The sequence below is a fragment of the Ailuropoda melanoleuca genome, chromosome X (genome assembly GCF_002007445.2).
Source record: "Ailuropoda melanoleuca isolate Jingjing chromosome X, ASM200744v2, whole genome shotgun sequence".
Taxonomy (NCBI): domain Eukaryota; kingdom Metazoa; phylum Chordata; class Mammalia; order Carnivora; family Ursidae; genus Ailuropoda; species Ailuropoda melanoleuca.
This window is the reverse complement of record NC_048238.1, coordinates 41927955-41945570: the sequence shown is the minus strand read 5'-3', so window position 1 is coordinate 41945570 and position 17616 is coordinate 41927955. Positions and strand designations below refer to the sequence as shown.

Below are 17616 nucleotides of genomic sequence, written 5' to 3'. Positions count from 1 at the left end.
CTGGGATGGCTGGCCTCGGCCCGGTAGACACTGGCTGGCTCGTGGGGCTGTGCCGCCTGAGTATACCCTAGTGGAGCTGTGCTTGGTTAGCGCCGGACATCGCCCCTCAGCCTGGCCCCTTCCTGCAGGGAGGAGGTGGTGCCTCGGCCTCCTGGGGTTAGCAGCGGGACTGGGTGCTCAGGATCAGGAGCCTTTAAGGAGAATGAGATGCTTGGTTCCCATGCCACTGAGGTCCCCAAGAGCTGCCCCGGTGCCCTGACTTCCTAAGCCAACGCTTGCTTCAGTTCCTTGAAGCACCCCAGCATCTTTCCAATAAATGCGTGCCCTCGTGGCCTGCAACCAGAGGGACTGCAACTAGCACACCCACTGAAGGAGTCCTGCTGCTGCTGCTGCTGCTGGTAAAAACGACTGAGGTCATGGAGTGGAGGGAGGCTGGGGAGGGTACTCTCATCCCACCTGGGCAGAGTAGCAGACATCAAAACGACCTAAAGATCTCTGTGTGCCTACGACTGTCCACCGTGGCAAACTGACTACCTTCCTGATCAACCTCCTGCAGAAGCCACATGTCCAGCGGGTTCTGGAAGTCGGGAGGCTCTGCCATCATTCACCCAGCAAAGGTGTATTCAGCTCCCACCCAGAGCCGGGTGTTGTACTAGGAGCTGTGGACAGCGTGCAACCAAATCGCCTTGCCCCAGGGCCACAATTGGGGATGGGTTCCCCCCAAAAGGCAGACTAAGGAAGTGTCTGGGTCACCAGCAGAGAAGAGGCACCAAAAACAAAAGAATCAAGACAAAAAATATCGGAAACAGTTTGACATTTGATTTTTTTTTTTAAGTGCTCCTCATGAGGAAAGTCAGAATGTTGTACTTCCTTACGTTTCTTTCCTGATTGCATGTTGCTTTTGCTGTGAATCACGTGCNGACGCGGGGGGGGGGGGGGGGGAGGGCGTCAGCCTGCTTGCATGTGTCTCCATTCAGTCCTGGGCAAATGTCACCGTGTCTGCCTCACAAAGACCTGACTGAAGGCTAGCGGAAGGGGCCAACTTAAGGAGAGACCCCTCCTCATTACAGTCCGGCCGCCTGGGGTTGAACACAGTTCTGACCACAAGGTGGCAAAAGAGTGTATGACACTTCCCCGGACATTTGTACGTTTCTCTAAAACTATGGTTTATATCCAAATACACTCTAAAAATATTTTTTAACCTTGTGCTCCTTCATTTTTTAGGTTGACATCTAAAATTTTGCATCAAAAATTTCAGCTGCAAATAATGTGAATCCTGACAAATATTAACATTCACAAACAAAACTGTTATGTCACAATTTTACGTGAAATTAGTGGAACCTAAATACCTTCATGATTTGAGAGCCACCATCATCTGTTTTAAAAATTCACAAAGAGTTCTTCGTGGTTGGGAGTGTACATTTTTCCTTTTCTCCCTAAGTTCTTCATTCTATTCTAACAGAATTTTACCTAGATAATATATATTTTTGCACTCGAAATTATTTTATTGTGAATCCTATCATCTTTCCCTGCAGCAAAAATATTTTGCTATTTAAATGCTTTTTAAATGTTCCTGTGAGCCTAAAGCTCTAAGAGTAAAAATACTCTTGCTTGAGTTATTATGACAATTAGTATTAGAATGTGATGGATCAAAGAATTTTAAGTATATTACAAATTCTGATAGGTATTTATAAATGTGAAAATTAAAATGTATTAGAAATAGAGGTCTTTTTTTAAAGTTAGTAGGTGTCTCCATGGATAAATATTGCTTATTGCTAGAATGAGACAGGATTCAGCATCAGTTCTCTTTCTACTTTGTGTTTGGTTAAACGTTAGCACACAGGAACCTTGGTTATATAAATAACTAAATGGGAATGGACATTTGTTACTCTAGACTGAATTCCTTTGGAGATCTATGGGGGGGATTACACAATGATTTGTCTTCAGAATTATTTTTCCTGATTTATTAGCTGACAGCTCCATGGGGTTTTCCTTCAGTTTTATTGGAAGCCATCTGAATTGCAAAAGGATTTGATCCCCATTCATTTGTTAGAGCAATAATTTTTCTCTTCACCGTTGACAACAGTGTTCGGCACTGTCTCTCTGGTGCCCTGCAGATTTTGTACCATGGGGCAGTGCACCCAGGTAAGAATCAGGATGGGTGAAAGGTATGCTTTGATTTATAAAATGCAAAAAGGACCGTTGCAAAAGAGGAGATGGAAAGAGAGAATCAGCTTGATTCTGTCACCACATGTGTGTTCTCTGGCAGATCAATTTTAGGAAATATGAAATATGAAATTTGAGGATAACAGAAGTTGATCCTCTTAAAACTGTGCTTATTTACCCCGTGGAGAGTCTACCTGTACCCCCAGGGTAATGCACACTCCACTTTTAAGGTTGCTGGTTTATATTTATTATCATAAAACTAATATATACAGTATTTGTGGGGTTTTTTTTAAATATTTATTTATTTGACACAGAGACAGCCAGTGAGAGAGAGACAATCTGGGGGAGTGGGAGAGGAAGAAGCAGGCTCCCAGCAGAGGAGCCCGATGTGGGGCTCCATCCCAGAATGCCGGGATCACACCCTGAACCAAAGGTAGACACTCAACGACTGAGCCACCCAGGCGCCCCGTATTTGTGGGTTTTTTAAAAAGACTTTGAGAGAGAGCGCGAGCGAGCATGTGGGGGGAGGGGCAGGGCCAAAGAATCTGAAGCAGACTCCATGCAGGGAGCCCTGATCTTGAGGCTCAATCTTGAGGTTCGATCTCACAACCCTGAGATCAGGACCTGAGCTGGAGGCTTAACTGACTGCGCCACCCAGGCGCCCCAAGTATTTGTGGTTTTTAAAAAGGGTTTGGAAGAAGACATAACGTGAAAAGTTAAAGCCCCTCTCTCCCCTGCCAGTCACGCCCAATCTATTGCCCTGAAATGACTACTTGTTAACGGTTTCTTATGTATCTTTTGTGAACTTCTCTATGCAAATACAAGCATGTCTTATACATTTACCCTTTTTATGAACTATAAATGCAACTGTAACTTACACATCGAGCTACAATGTAGCACTATAGATCGAGCACCGGGCAGTTTTCTCCCAGTGCATCTACACAGCCAATGCAATGCCAATAAAAATTCCAATGAGTTTTAGGGGGGTGACTTTCACAAAATTAATATAGAAGAAGAAAAGGCATCTTCCCCCTTCCTAGTTTCTCCTTCTTCCTCCTCAAAATGAGGATTTAATGGTTAGGGCTGAGTAGCCATCTTGCAACCAGAAAACAGATTACCCCTGGACCTATTCTTACATGAGGAAAAAAAAAATGCCATGTTTTACCGACTCTAAGAAGTACACCTCTTCTTAAGTTTCAGCATCTCTGAAATCTTTGAATGACAGTTTACGATTATATTTGGCAGCATTTTTTTCTTTCTTGGTGGTACATAGAGTAATGGTGTGTCTTACAGTCAATAGTGTCTTAGAATCAATAACACACTTGAAACATCATCCTGTTTGAGCCTTTGTTATTTGGATCTCAGTCATGTATAGGTGATTACAATTCTAAATGATAGCAAGCTTTCTAGTTCACTCCTAGTGACGTCCCAAGTCCTTATCCTAGCCTTTAAAGCCTGTAGAGTCTGACCGTGGTCTCTTAGACCTCGCTTCCTATCAACTCAGCCTTGGCCCAAACAAACTGGATTTCCTGCTGTTCCTTGAATAAGCCCAGCTGGCTCCTGCTTCCAAGCCTGTGTCTTTGCTTTTACTGCCGCTTGGAAAGCTCTTCCCCTAAAAATCCTCATGGCTTCTCCCTCACTTCACATTGCTGCTTAAATGCCAGAGTCCTTCCTTGATCTCTACATAAAATAACACCCCATCTCTGCTCTCTTTTTCTTCAAAACACTATCACCACATGATGTGTTAAATATTACACAAACATATAAAAAATTACTATAATGTAAACTCCACGAGAGTAAGATGTTCATTATTCCCAAATGCCTCTTTGGCATTTAATGCGTATTTAAATATTTGTGAAATAAATGAATGCATGCTTTCCATTATGGGGGAAGTTGACCATATTTTCAAATGTTTATTGGCCATTTCATATTACTTTCGCGTGAACGATCTGTTTACATTGTTTGCCAATTTTTTTGGCTTCTGATTAACAAAAATAAGTAATACGTATATGGCACCTGAAGTATGCCAAGAGTTTTCTCTTAAATAGGTTTAACCCTTACTACAATTTTAGGAAGTTGGTGGTGTTATCATCCCCGTTTTAGAGGTGGGGAAACTGAGGCGCAGAGAGATTGAGTGATGCTCAAGGTCACACAGCCAACAAATGATGGACCTGGGATTCAAAACCAGCAGTCGGAATCTAGAGTTTGGATTCTTTACCACTAAGCTATTAACCCTTCATCTGCCATACTCTAGTATATTTTCCCATTTATCATTTGATTGTTGTATTTTACTTCATTTTTTTAACCTTATAGTATTTAAGATTATTGTGTAGTCAAGATTCTTAAACTTCTCTTTATGCTGGATTTTAGTGTCTCTTTTTTTTAAGTTTCTTTTGTTTTCTGATTACAAAAGCATAGAGCAAGTGCAAAGGTCCTGAGACCAAAAGGAGCTTTATAATTTTAAGAAATGAAAATAAGGCCAGAATGGCTTGAGTTTGGTGACCAAGAAGGAGGAGAGTGATATAAGATGAGGATAGAGATACAAGCAGGGACCAGATCACCTGAAGTCTTGCAGACCATTGTGTAAGATTTGAATATTATCCCACTAGCAGTGGGAATCATTTGGCGGGGGAATAGCAAGGGATTGGCATATGATTTCTAATTTACACACAATAATTATAATCAAATAATTAACATTTATTGATAGTTTATTATACGCCAGACACTTTTATAAGTATTTTACTAAGTTACGTAAACCTCCTAACACCCTGATGAGGTAGGTACCAATATTATTCTCACTATTCAAATGCCACACAAGATCTTTAAGTAGCTTGAATTTCCTTGTGCTTACACTCTGCTTCTATACCTGTTCCCGTCAGGAGATACCTTCTATCAACCATGAGACGTCTGACACCTACTTTGTCCAGGCCCCTGACATCCCATTCGTGGTCTGCAAGTTTTCACTGTGCTAAAGAAAGGGGAAAATGGCAAGTACACTCAGCACCAAGGCCCTTGGGTCTAGGAGCTGGTCAGGCGGGCTCTTCTGATTTCACTTAGACCACACCAAACTTCGCTAAGCTCAGGAATAGCCCCCCTGCTGGCCCATTCATGATGACCAAGGATCCAGCTCAGCGGCCCCTACTTGCCTTTGCAGCAGGACAAGGCTTCAGGCCCTGCACCCCCAGAGCCATACCAACAACCAGGAGAATGAGGAATGGTCTCATCGGGATGTGGGAAGTGCCAGCCCGACATAGGGAAGCAGCAGGCCTAATGGTGTGCAAGGGGCACAAAATGGAAGAGTTCAAGGTCTCCTTCAAGCACGCATCGAGCCCCGGGGTAGCCTGTACGTCTGTGATTCCAGTGGCTGGGGTCCTTCTCTGGCCAAAACAAAGGAGGCTCACCAAGAGAGCAAAGTCATGTTTGTATCGTATTCTAAGCCATTTCTGCAGCTCTCACTGCCTGAGATACTCCGTGTCTCAGCTTCCCTCAGCCTTTAGCAACTCTGACTGTCATCCTTCAGACTTCTGCCCCGTTTGACTTACACTTTTGATTCCTTACCTATCTGCTTCATAACGTAGCCTCTGAACAGGCTCCTGTATCTGGCACAGCATCTGGACAACCAACTCACGTATCCCTGTCCTCTAGCGAAACTCAGGAATCCCAAAATCCATGTCCAGTGCTGGAGGTCAGCCTTGTGGGACACAGCAGGGCCCTGAGCCTGAGCTTCGACAGAGGCACAATAAAGAACACATTCTCTAATTTTACTCACGGAAGTGTGGAATCTGACTTCTTGTGCTTGTCCTAAATGTCTCTTTCAAGTTTGAAGGGTGGGAAGGGTACATCTTGTTACCAAAACTGGTAGTTAAAAATCCTAATCACACTTTTTATTCTTTTTCAAAATGTTGTTCCTTTTTACATTTTTTTTATTTTTAAAATGTTTTATTTATTTGGTTTATTTTTATTGAAATGTATTTGACACATGACATCATATAAATTTAAAGTGCACGACATGTTGGTTTGATACATTTATCTGTTGTAATATGATTGCCAGTGTAGTGATAGTTAGCACTTCTATCACATCATATAATTATCATTTCTTTTTGTGGTTGGGATAATTAAGACTCAGTCTCTTAGCAAGTTTGACAATTATAATATAATATTGTTGCTTGTATTCACTATACCGTGCATTAGATCTCTACGGCTTATTTACTACTGGTTGCAAGTAAATCTGGTTCCTTTTAAAACCACTAAAGGCAATGCAAACAAAATTATATTAAATTTTGGAATTAGTATAGAGAAATTTAGCAATGTCTAGCAAAATCATATGTGTATTCATGGTTTGACTCTGTAATCCCACTCCTAGGACTCTAACCCAAAGATATACCAATAAAAGTACAGGATGACATATGCACAAACCCATTCATTGCAACACTATGTATAATAACAAAAGACTGGGGGGAAAAAAAACATCAAATGTCCATCATAAGGGACCAGTTGAATAAATTACAGTGGATTCATAAAATGGAAAACTGGAAAAAATGTTTAATAAATTAAAGTACAGAATACTATGAAATGAGATAGATATCTATATGCAAATAATAGCTGGGATATATTGTTAACTGGAAAAAGCAAAGTATAGAATATTGTATACAGATGCCACCTCTTGTGTAAGAAAGTTGGGGAAATAAAAATACTTACAGAAATGTTATGAACTTATCTATTTTTCTCTTTCTAGAAAAAAATGAATATTTCCTAGCTCTGTCCACTGAAAAGACATAGCGGCAGTGACAACCTAGTAGCAATGAGTATATCTAATGCCCAGATTGTGGTCTCTAAATATCATTTCCCACCAAAAGAAGCCAATCCTCCTTCAAGAAACAATTAGTTGTTTATGGCTCTGTCACAAGAAATGTACAAAATGAGCCTGGAACATCTTGTTTTGCCAAAAAGCAAGAGCAATATCAAAGACTAATGTAGTCATGTCAAAGGAACACAGGATCCAAGATGAAAGAGAATTCCCCACTTGCCTATATTGAGACAATAAGAGCATCAAAAAATCTACCATTAATCAAGTAATCAGATGTATGAAATACATAATTTCAGAGTGACATTAAAAAACATTGGTCACCCCTGGCTGATACTAGAGCACCAAATTATTATTGCAAAAATTAATAAAGGGAAAAATCAAGAATTTATCCTGCCTTTCTTTGGAAACAGTATTTCAGGGTAACCAAATAGTGATATTCTTCTTTATGCAACAATTCCAGCTAGCAAGTGCAGAAGGAATGACAGAACTGGTATATTACCATTTACAATCCCTAATCACAAATCTAGGCCATGGTCTCTCAACCCCAGCACTATTGCTATTTGGGGACAGATAATTCTTTATTTGGGGGCTGTCCTATGCATTGTAGGATTTTTAGCAGCATGAGATGCTATTAGCACCACCTCCCGAGTTATGATCATCAGAAATGTCTTCAGACATTGTCAAATGTCCCAAGGAAGACAATTATCTCTGGTTGAAAACCACTAATCTAGGGCAATGATCATGAATGGATGAGAAAAGATTAGGCTAATGATAATGGAGAATTTTACAATGGAAGGATCAGATTGATATCACCTGAACCCACTGATCAACTTCAGCATCTCTCAGAGTGGGCCAGCTAGATACCATGTGCCTCCTGATGTAACACAGGAGTAAGCATACAGCACCACCTGTGATATATTGAGGCCAAAAATTAAAAAAAAAAATGAACCTAAATCTAATCAAGTGTCTAGCTCTAACTCCCAGTTTATGGTAAATACAGGAAATCAAAGAACAAGTTCATTGTCATCATTAAAAAACAATCAGGCAAATCCAGAATGTGGAGTATTTTATAGAAAAAAATGACCTCTTTTCAGATTCTTTTTTAGCTTTACTGAAGTAAATAAACTGAAAAATAAAAATTATATATTTTTAAGGTGTACAACATGATGTTTTGATATATGCATGCATTGTGAAATGATTACCACAATCAAGGTAATTAACATGCATCACCTCACATAGTTACCTTTCTTATGGTGAGAACGGCTAAGATCCACTCTCTCAGAAAATTTCAAGTATACGCTACAGTGTTATTAACTATAGTCACCATGCTGCACATTAGATCCCCAGAACTTTTCCATCCTGCATAACTGAAACTTTGTACTCTTTGACCAACATGTCCCCATTCCCCCCACCCTCTGGCCCCTGAAAAACACCATTCTACTCTGTGCATCTATGAGTTGACTTTTTTAGATTCCCCATACAAGTGATGTCGTGCAGTATTTGTTTTTCTGTGGCTGGCCTAGGAAATTTATAGGTTTTTTAAAAGAGAATTAAGAGAGATAACAAGCAAATACAATGTTACATTTGGTTTGGATCCTATTTTGAGAAAACCAACTTTAAAACACTTCTTGAAACAATCAGGGAAATTTGAATATGAATTCATATTCAAGTACATCAAGGATTTATTGTTAATTAGTGAAATGTGATAATGGCATTGTGATGATGTTTTTAAAAGCATTTTTCTATTAGAGATGCACACTCACATTGAGTGAGATAATATTATTTCTAGGATTTGAGTTAAAAGACTCCAACAAACCTCACAGTGGGGAGAATAAATGAAACAAGATTGGCAAAATGTTGAAATGTGTTGAAGCCGAGTAAAGGGGATTTGCTCTACTAATCTCTTTACTTCTGGGTATGTTTAAATTTTTTCATCATAAAATTAAATTTTAAAACAAAGCCGGGAAGATGTCTGCTACTGGCATGGTGTAGTTGGTGTACTTCTCCCTATTCCTTCTGCTAAATACAGTTAACAACCCTTAACGTTGTCTATAAAACGAACATAAAAAGACTCTGAAGGGTGGACAGAAGAAGGCAGACTGGCTCTAGACATCAGAACCCAAGGAAGGACCCAGCAGTGAGTTCCCTGAGGTTTGGTTTTGCCTCATGTATTCTAGACTGAATGCTGCAGAAGCAGAAACCCTGGAAACATCAGTGGGCCCAGGGTTAAAAAAAAAAAAAAAAAAAAACCTCCTGAAAAGCCTGCTCTCTCAGGCAAAGGACCAGGAATAGGGCAACCTTGCCAGATACAAAGTTTTAGATCATAACCACTCTACTCCAACCAAGCACCACTGAAAAAAAAAATCGCAGCACCACCCATGCTAACAAAGGCCAAGTGCAGAGAAGGGCAAGTTGGGAGGCAGAACTTTCATTCCTGCCGGGTGGTAACAAGCCCCCTCTGTCTGACAAAGTATCAGTGGATGCTACATGAGAATCCTGGACTTCATGCTCACTTGGTGATAACAAGGGGTCCCTCCTCTTTTCCCCACTGGGGTGGTGTCAGAGGTGTCCCAGTGGACAATCAGTGTTTTCGCCACCATCCAGCAGTTACAAGCATCCGTCCACACTGTGCTGTAAATGGAGTTATAAGAGGAATTACAACAAGGCATCCCTGCTCCTTTCAGCCAGAGTGGTAATAGCAAAGGCACAGCAGAGATCCCGAATCCCTACCTTGCGAAGCAGTAAGGAGAAGACCCTCCCCACAGGTGCTAATGAAGGCTGACCAAGGAACCTCAAAATTCATTCCACCGGCAGCAATGAAGTGGTATTCCCCTTCCCATATCAGAGTAGTGTTAGAAGAAGCACGATTAAAAAGAAAAAAACAAAACAGAAGATTTAAGCAAGATCCAGAGTCTCATAACATAATGCCCTAAATGTCCAGATTTCAATTTTTAAAAAAATCACTCATTATATCAAAAGCCAGGAAAAACTCCACTTGAATGAGAAAAGACAACCAAAAGACACCAACAAGATGACATAGATATAAAGATGCTTCCCCAAGCAATTACAAACATAATACAAACAAATAAAATAGAAAGTCTTGTCAAAAAAATAGAAGACACAGGGGTGCCTGGGTGGCACAGCGGTTAAGCATGTGCCTTCGGCTCAGGGCGTGATCCCAGCATTACGGGATCGAGCCCCACATCGGGCTCCTCCGCTATGAGCCTGCTTCTTCCTCTCCCACTCGCCCTGCTTGTGTTCCCTCTCTCGATGGCTGTCTCTATCTCTGTCGAATAAATAAATAAAATCTTTAAAAAAAAATAGAAGACATAAAAAAGAACTAAATGAAAATCGTAAAACTAAAAAATATCATAACTGAAATTTTAAAAATTATAATAGATGGGGTCAATAGGAGAATGGAAGAGACAGAGGAAAGAATCAGTGAACTCAAAAATAGAACGACAGAAATTATTCAGTGTGAACAACAGAAAGAAGATAGACTGAGGGGGAAAAAATGAACAGATTCTAAGAAGGTTGTGAGACTATAACAAAAGATTGAACATCTGTATTATTAAAGTTAGGAAAGGAAAGGAGAAAAAAGGTGGAGCTGAAAAAGTATTTAAAGAAATAATGGTTTGGGGCACCGGGGTGGCTCAGTCAGTCAAGCATCAGCCTTTGGCTCCTGTCACGATCCCAGGGTCCCGAGATCCAGCCCCACATTGTCGGGCTCCTGGCTCAATGGGGAACCTGCTTCTCCTTCCGCCTGCTGCTCTCCCTGCTTGTGTGCTCTCTCTCACTCTCTGACAAAGAAATAAAATCTTTAAAAAAAATAAAGAAATAATGGCTTAAATTTTCCCCCAAGACATAAACCCACAGATTAAAGAAGATGAATAAACCCCAAACTATATAAACATAAAGAAACCCATGACAAGACCCATCATACTCAAACTTTGAATACAAAGGACAAAATAAAAGGGCAGGGAGAGAAATGACACCTTGCCTATAGGGAAAAAACAATTTGAATCACAGAGGATTTCTCATTAGAAACCACAGAGGCCAGAAAGAACTGGCACAACATTTTTCAAATGCTGAAGGAAAGAACTGTTGATCCAGAATTCTTCATCCAGCAAAAATATCCTTCAGGGTGAAGGGGAAATCAGGATGTTCTCAGATAAAGGAAAACTAAGAGAATTTGCTGCCAGCAAACCTACCCCGAAAGAATGGCTAAGAAAAGTTCTCCAAACAGAAAGGAAATTATAAAATAAGGAATCCTGGAACATCAGGAAGAAGAGAAAGCATAACAGAAAGAGTAAAAATAAATATGGGTAAATACAATAGATTTTCCTTTTCCTCTTGAGTTTTCTAAATTATGTTTGATGGTTGAAACAAAACAAATGTAACACTATCTGATATAATTCTCAGTGTATGCAGAGAACATATGTAAGACAATTATATTATAAATGAAGTAGAGTAAAAGGAAGTAAGGTTTCTACTTTTTTTTAAAGATTTTATTTATTCATTTGACAGAGATAGAGACAGCCAGCGAGAGAGGGAACACAAGCAGGGGGAGTGGGAGAGGAAGAAGCAGGCTCCCAGCGGAGGAGCCCGATGTGGGGCTCGATCCCAGAACGCCAGGATCACGCCCTGAGTCAAAGGCAGACGCTTAACGACTGAGCCACCCAGGCGCCCCAGGTTTCCACATTTCACCCAAACTGGTAAAATGTTGACATCAGTAGACTGTGACAAGTGTGTATGTATATACAATGTAATATCTAGAGAAAAAGTTTGCATTCTCTGTCTCTGTGTGTCTCTCTCCATATACATATACACATATATATACACACACATATATTTACAAACAACACAACATATATACAATATTCTATGTACATATAATGTAATATAAGAATTTTAAAAGTGATCCAAAGAGCAAAAATTCAAAAAGCAATACAAAGAGATACACTTCAAAAATACTACAGGTAAATAAAAATTCAATTCTTTAAAAAAAGTTCAAGTGACCCACAGGAAGGCAGAAAAAAGAACACAGAGAAACAAAAACAAAGAGATCAAACAAGACAAAAACAATGTCAGGCATAAGCTCTAACTTATCAATAACTGTGTTGAAGTATAATGTAATGATCAAAATGGTCAAAATACTGTTAGTTGAAAGTAACAGTAGATAAAAAACATGCCCCAACCATATGCTGTCTATAAGAAACTCACTTCAAATACAGCAACATAGGTAGTTTGAAAGTAAAATGATGTAAAAATATATGCCACACAAATATTAATTAAGAGAAAGCAGGAGTGGCTATACTAATATCAGATGAAGTAGGCTTTGGAGCAAAGAAAATTACCAGAGACTAAATATCCATGAGTCCATATTGTTATAAATAAATGTTCAAATAAATCAATGAATGGGGAAAAGAAAAAACAAATGCAAAATATCCCTTGCAAAAGAATTCCAAATAATTTATGGAGATACTCTGCTCTCGAGATCTCCCTCCTCAACTATGGGTTGCACATAGTAACTTCTTTCTTGGAAAGAGTAAACAAGTAAAGCAGTGGAGAAACCTGACAAACACTACTTGGCCAGGTGTTCAAAGTTGACATCACACAGGTAGTTAAAATCTTGATATGATGTCATGAGAATGGCACTTTACCGCTGAGATCCTCCTTTCTAAAACCCATAATCTCACACTAATCACGAGAAAAACATCAGGCAAATTCCAATAGAGAAGCACTCTACAATATGCCTGACCTCCACAAAACTGATAAGGTCACCAAAAACAAGGAAAATCTGAAAATCTGTTACAGCCAACGGAGCTTAAGGAGACACAATAACAAAATGTAACTGTTATCCTGGATCCAATGCTGGGGAGAAAAAGGACATTAGGGAAAAACTAAGCAAATGTGAATAAAGTATGGACTTTAGTTAATAACGATGTATCGATATGGGTACACTGATTGTAACGAATGTACCATACTAACATAATATGTTGAGAACAGGGGAAACTGTGCAAGGGATACATGGGGACTCTGTACTATGTGATCAATTTTTTTAGCAAATCTAAAACTTTTCTAAAAAATTAAGGCTATTAATAAAAAAATTATCAGAGATAATATGTAATTATAGAAGGATTAATATGTCAAGAAGACACAGAACTAATAAATGTGTATAAACCAAACAGAGCTGCAAAATTCATGAAGAGAAAACAAACAAAATATGAAATAAATTCATAATGAAAGTAAAAGATTTCGACATATCACTCTGAACAACTGATAGAAAAACTACACAGAAAATCAGCAAGGGGGCGCCTGGGTGGCACAGCGGTTAAGCGTCTGCCTTCGGCTCAGAGCGTGATCACGGCGTTATGAGATCGAGCCCCACATCAGGCTTCTCCGCTATGAGCCTGCTTCTTCCTCTCCCACTCCCCCTGCTTGTGTTCCCTCTCTCGCTGGCTGTCTCTATCTCTGTCGAATAAATAAATAAAATCTTAAAAAAAAAAAAAAAGAAAATCAGCAAGGATATAGGAAGAATTCAGAAACACTATCAAACAACGGAACCCAATTGGCATTTATACAATATTCCACCCTACAACAGCAGAATGGACATTCCTTGTAAGCATTCACAGAAGAGTTACCAAGATAGACCATATCCTAAACCATTAAAAAACCCCAACAAATTTAAAAGAATTAATATCATACAGACTGTGTTCTCTGATCACAATAAAATCAAACTAGAAATCAACAGAAAGGTAATAGGAAAATTTCCAAACACTTGGAAACGTAAGAATCCATGGATCAAAGAAGAAAGAAATCTCTTTGTAAATGCATATAACTAATGAAAATAACATATCAAAATTTGCAGGACACAGTTAAAGCAGTGCTGAGAAAGGAATTCATAGCACTACATGCTTACAGTAGAAAAGAGAACAAGTCTCAAATCAATAATCTAAGCTACTTCAAAACATGAAAAACCATCAGGCAAAGGAAGGAAATAATAAGCAGCAGAAATCAATAAAACTGAAAATGGGAAAACAATAGAGAAAATTGATGAAACAAAAAGCTGATTATTTGAAAAGATCGATAAAATTGACAAACCTCTAGGAAACTGACAAAGAAAAAAGATAGAAAAATCCAGTATCAACAATGAAGCAAAAGATACCACTGTAGACCCTGAAGAAATCAAAAAAGAATAGTAATAAGGGAAAACTGTTAACAACTCTACACACATAAATATGACAATTTAGGTGAAATGGATCAGTTCTTCAAAAAATACAAACTACCACAACTCACCCAATATAAAATGGGTACTTCGGTTAGCCCTATAACTATTAAAGAAACCGAATGTGTAACTATGAAAACTCCCCAATCAGAAATCTCCAGGCCTAGATGGTTTCACTGGACAATTCTACTAAGCATTTTAGGAAGACTTAATGCCAATTTTATATAATTTCTTACAGAAAATAGAAGAGGAAGAATACTTTCCAGTTCATTCTATGAGGCCACTGTTACCCTGATAACAAAATCAGCCACAGACAGTCCAAAAGGAACGTTACAGACCAATACCCCTCAGGAATACAGACACAGAAATCCTTAACAAAATATTAGCAAACAAAATTCAGCAATATATACAAACATTAGACACCATGATCAATTAGGATTTACTTCAGGAGTGCAGGGCTGCTTGAAAAGTTGAAAATCAATCAGTGTAACCCACCATATTAACAGAGTAAGAAAGAAAAGTCATAATCATATCAATTGATTCAGAAAAGTATTTAACAAAATTCAACACCATTCACAAAAAAAAATTCTTTAAAAATTAGAAATACAGAGGAACTTCCTAAACCTTGTAAAGAACAATGACAAAAATTCTATAGGAAGCATACTTAATGATGATGGACTGAATGTTTTCCCTCTAAGGTTGGGCACAAGCAAGGATGTTCATTCTTCCCCCTGCTATTCAACATGGTACCAGAAGTTCTAGCCAGTGCAATAATACAAGAAACACAAACAAAAAGGAATAGAGATCACAAAGAACTAATAAAACTGCCCTTATTTTCAGATGATATGAATATCTACATAGAAAATCCCAAGGAATCTACCAAAGAAAACAAAACAAACAGAAACATTAACAAAAACAAACTCCTGCAACTAAAAGGCAGCTTTGGCAAGTTTGAAGAATACAGGATCAAAGCAAAAATGTCAATCACATTTCTATATATTACCGACAAATATGTGGAAACCAAAATTAAAAGCACAATACCATTTACAATTGTTCCAAAAAATGAAATCTCAAGGCATATATCTAACAAAACATACACAGGATGCATATGTTGATAATTTCAAAGTTCTGATAAAAGAAATCACAGAAGATCTAAATAAATGGAGAAACATACTGTGCTCATGGGTTGGGAAACTCACCATATAAAGATGTCAATTCTTCCCAAATTTATATACAGCTTTGATGCAATTCCTATAAAAATTCCAGCAGGGTTTTGTACAGATGTAGGCAAGACTATTCTAAAACTTACATAAAAAGGCAATAAAGAAAACTACAATAGCTAAAACAATATTGAAACAGAGGAATAAAGTTGAAGGAATCACACTGACCAATTTTAAGACTTCCTTTATAGCTATAAGTAATCAAGACCGTGTGGTATTGGTGGAGAGATAGACATACTAATGGAAAAGAATAGAAATCAATGACAGAGAATTGATGATCAGTGGAATAGAATTGAGAACCTGGAAATAGACTCACACAGGTATAGCCAACTGATCTTTGAGAAAAATGCAAAAGCGATTCTATGGAGGAAGGACAGTCGTTTCAACAAATGGTATTGGAGCAATTGAATATCCATATGCCAACAAAAAAAGAAAAGAAAAGAAAAAAAAGAACTTCTACTTATATCTCAAATTTTATACAAAAAGTAACTCAAAATGCATCTCACATTTACTAGTACTATAAAACTCTCAGAAGAACACATAGGAGAAAATCTTCAGGCCCTAGGGCTTGGTGAAGAATTCTTAGACATTAACACCAAAAGCATGATCCATAAAATAAAAATCAGCAAATTGTATTTCATCAAAATAAAAAATAAACTTTTGTGAACGACTCTTTTAGAAATTAAAAGATAAGTTACAGACAGGGAAAAAAATATTTGCAAATCACATACCTTACAAAGGACTCATAACTAGAATATACAAAGAACTGTTGAAACTCAACAATAAAAACAAATCCAATTAGTAAATGGACAAAAGATTTGATATATCTCACTGACGAGGATAAACAGATGACAAATAAGCACGTGGAAAGATATTCAATATCACTATCCATTAGGGAAATGTAAATTAAGATCATAATGAGATACGACCACACATCTATTAAAACAGCTAAAATAAAAAATTGCCAAAATACCAATGCTGGTAAAGATGCAGAGAAACTTATCAAATGAAATGAAAGAAAATGAAAACTTACGTCCACACAAGGATATATACTTGAATGTTCATAGCAGCAGCTTTACTTGTAATAGCTAAATTTGGGAACAACCAAAACGTCCTTTTATAGGTGAATGGTATATCCATTCATGGAATACTATTGTGGTATATCCATACCATGGAATACTACTCAACAATAAAAAGACAAACTGGACACACAATAATTTAGATGGATCTCAAGGGCATTATGCTGAGCAAAGAAAAGTCAGTCTCAAAGTTCACACACTGAATGATTCCACTTATATAATATTCCTGAAGTGACAAAATTAAGAGAGAGTGAAAAGATTAGTGGTTGCCAGGGGTTCAGAAAGGTGGGTAGGAAGGGAAGGGGTGTGACGATAAGGGGTAGCAGGAAGATCTTTTCAGAGATAGAAGAGTTCTGCTTCTTGACCATGGCAGTGGTTACACCAATCTATGTGTAAACAAAATGGTGTGGAACTATGCACACACGTTGCACCAATGCCCATTTTCTTTTACCTAAGATGTTAAGTGATGGGGAAGCTGGATTAAGATTACACAAAACAAAACAAATATAATCTCTTGAAAAAGGAATCTCGAATAAAAACAGGAAGAGATTGAATTCCTGGGAATACTTTTCTTTATTTTTTTTTTAATTTTTTTTATTTATTTATTCGACAGAGACAGACAGCCAGCGAGAGAGGGAACACAAGCAGGGGGAGTGGGAGAGGAAGAAGCAGGCTCACGGCAGAGGAGCCTGACGTGGGGCTCGATCCCATAACGCCGGGATCATGCCCTGAGCCGAAGGCAGACGCTTAACCGCTGTGCCACCCAGGCGCCCCGTGGGAATACTTTTCTACTGTATCATTTGCAACTAGAATGTCAGGATTGTTCTTTTTTGTTTTTTCTTAATGCAGAGCTTTCCAAGTGTCACCACAATGTGGTAAGCCAAACGCCAAAGATTTCACCAGTAGTGACCAGGGGGAATGTCTGCTGGAAGGGAATGCCTTTGCTCGTCATACAAGGATTATGGCATTTGAAAGATAGGTCAGTGAAGTTGGCCAGTTATTACTAATTTGTATCGATGCCCTACAAAGGGCTAATGGAATTGAGGGCTGTTGGCAAGCAATTAATGGCTAAGTATAAGAGCCAGAGGATCTCGTTGATAGCTTATAAAGATGCCC

The 17616-nt window shown here is 38.5% G+C and overlaps 1 protein-coding gene across 1 annotated transcript in view; it reads right to left on the bottom strand.

The window, feature by feature from the left end:
- USP27X (ubiquitin specific peptidase 27 X-linked) overlaps positions 1–17616 on the bottom strand; it is a 38990-nt gene that overhangs the window by 2707 nt on the left and 18667 nt on the right. The gene's annotated exons all lie outside the window — the stretch shown is intronic.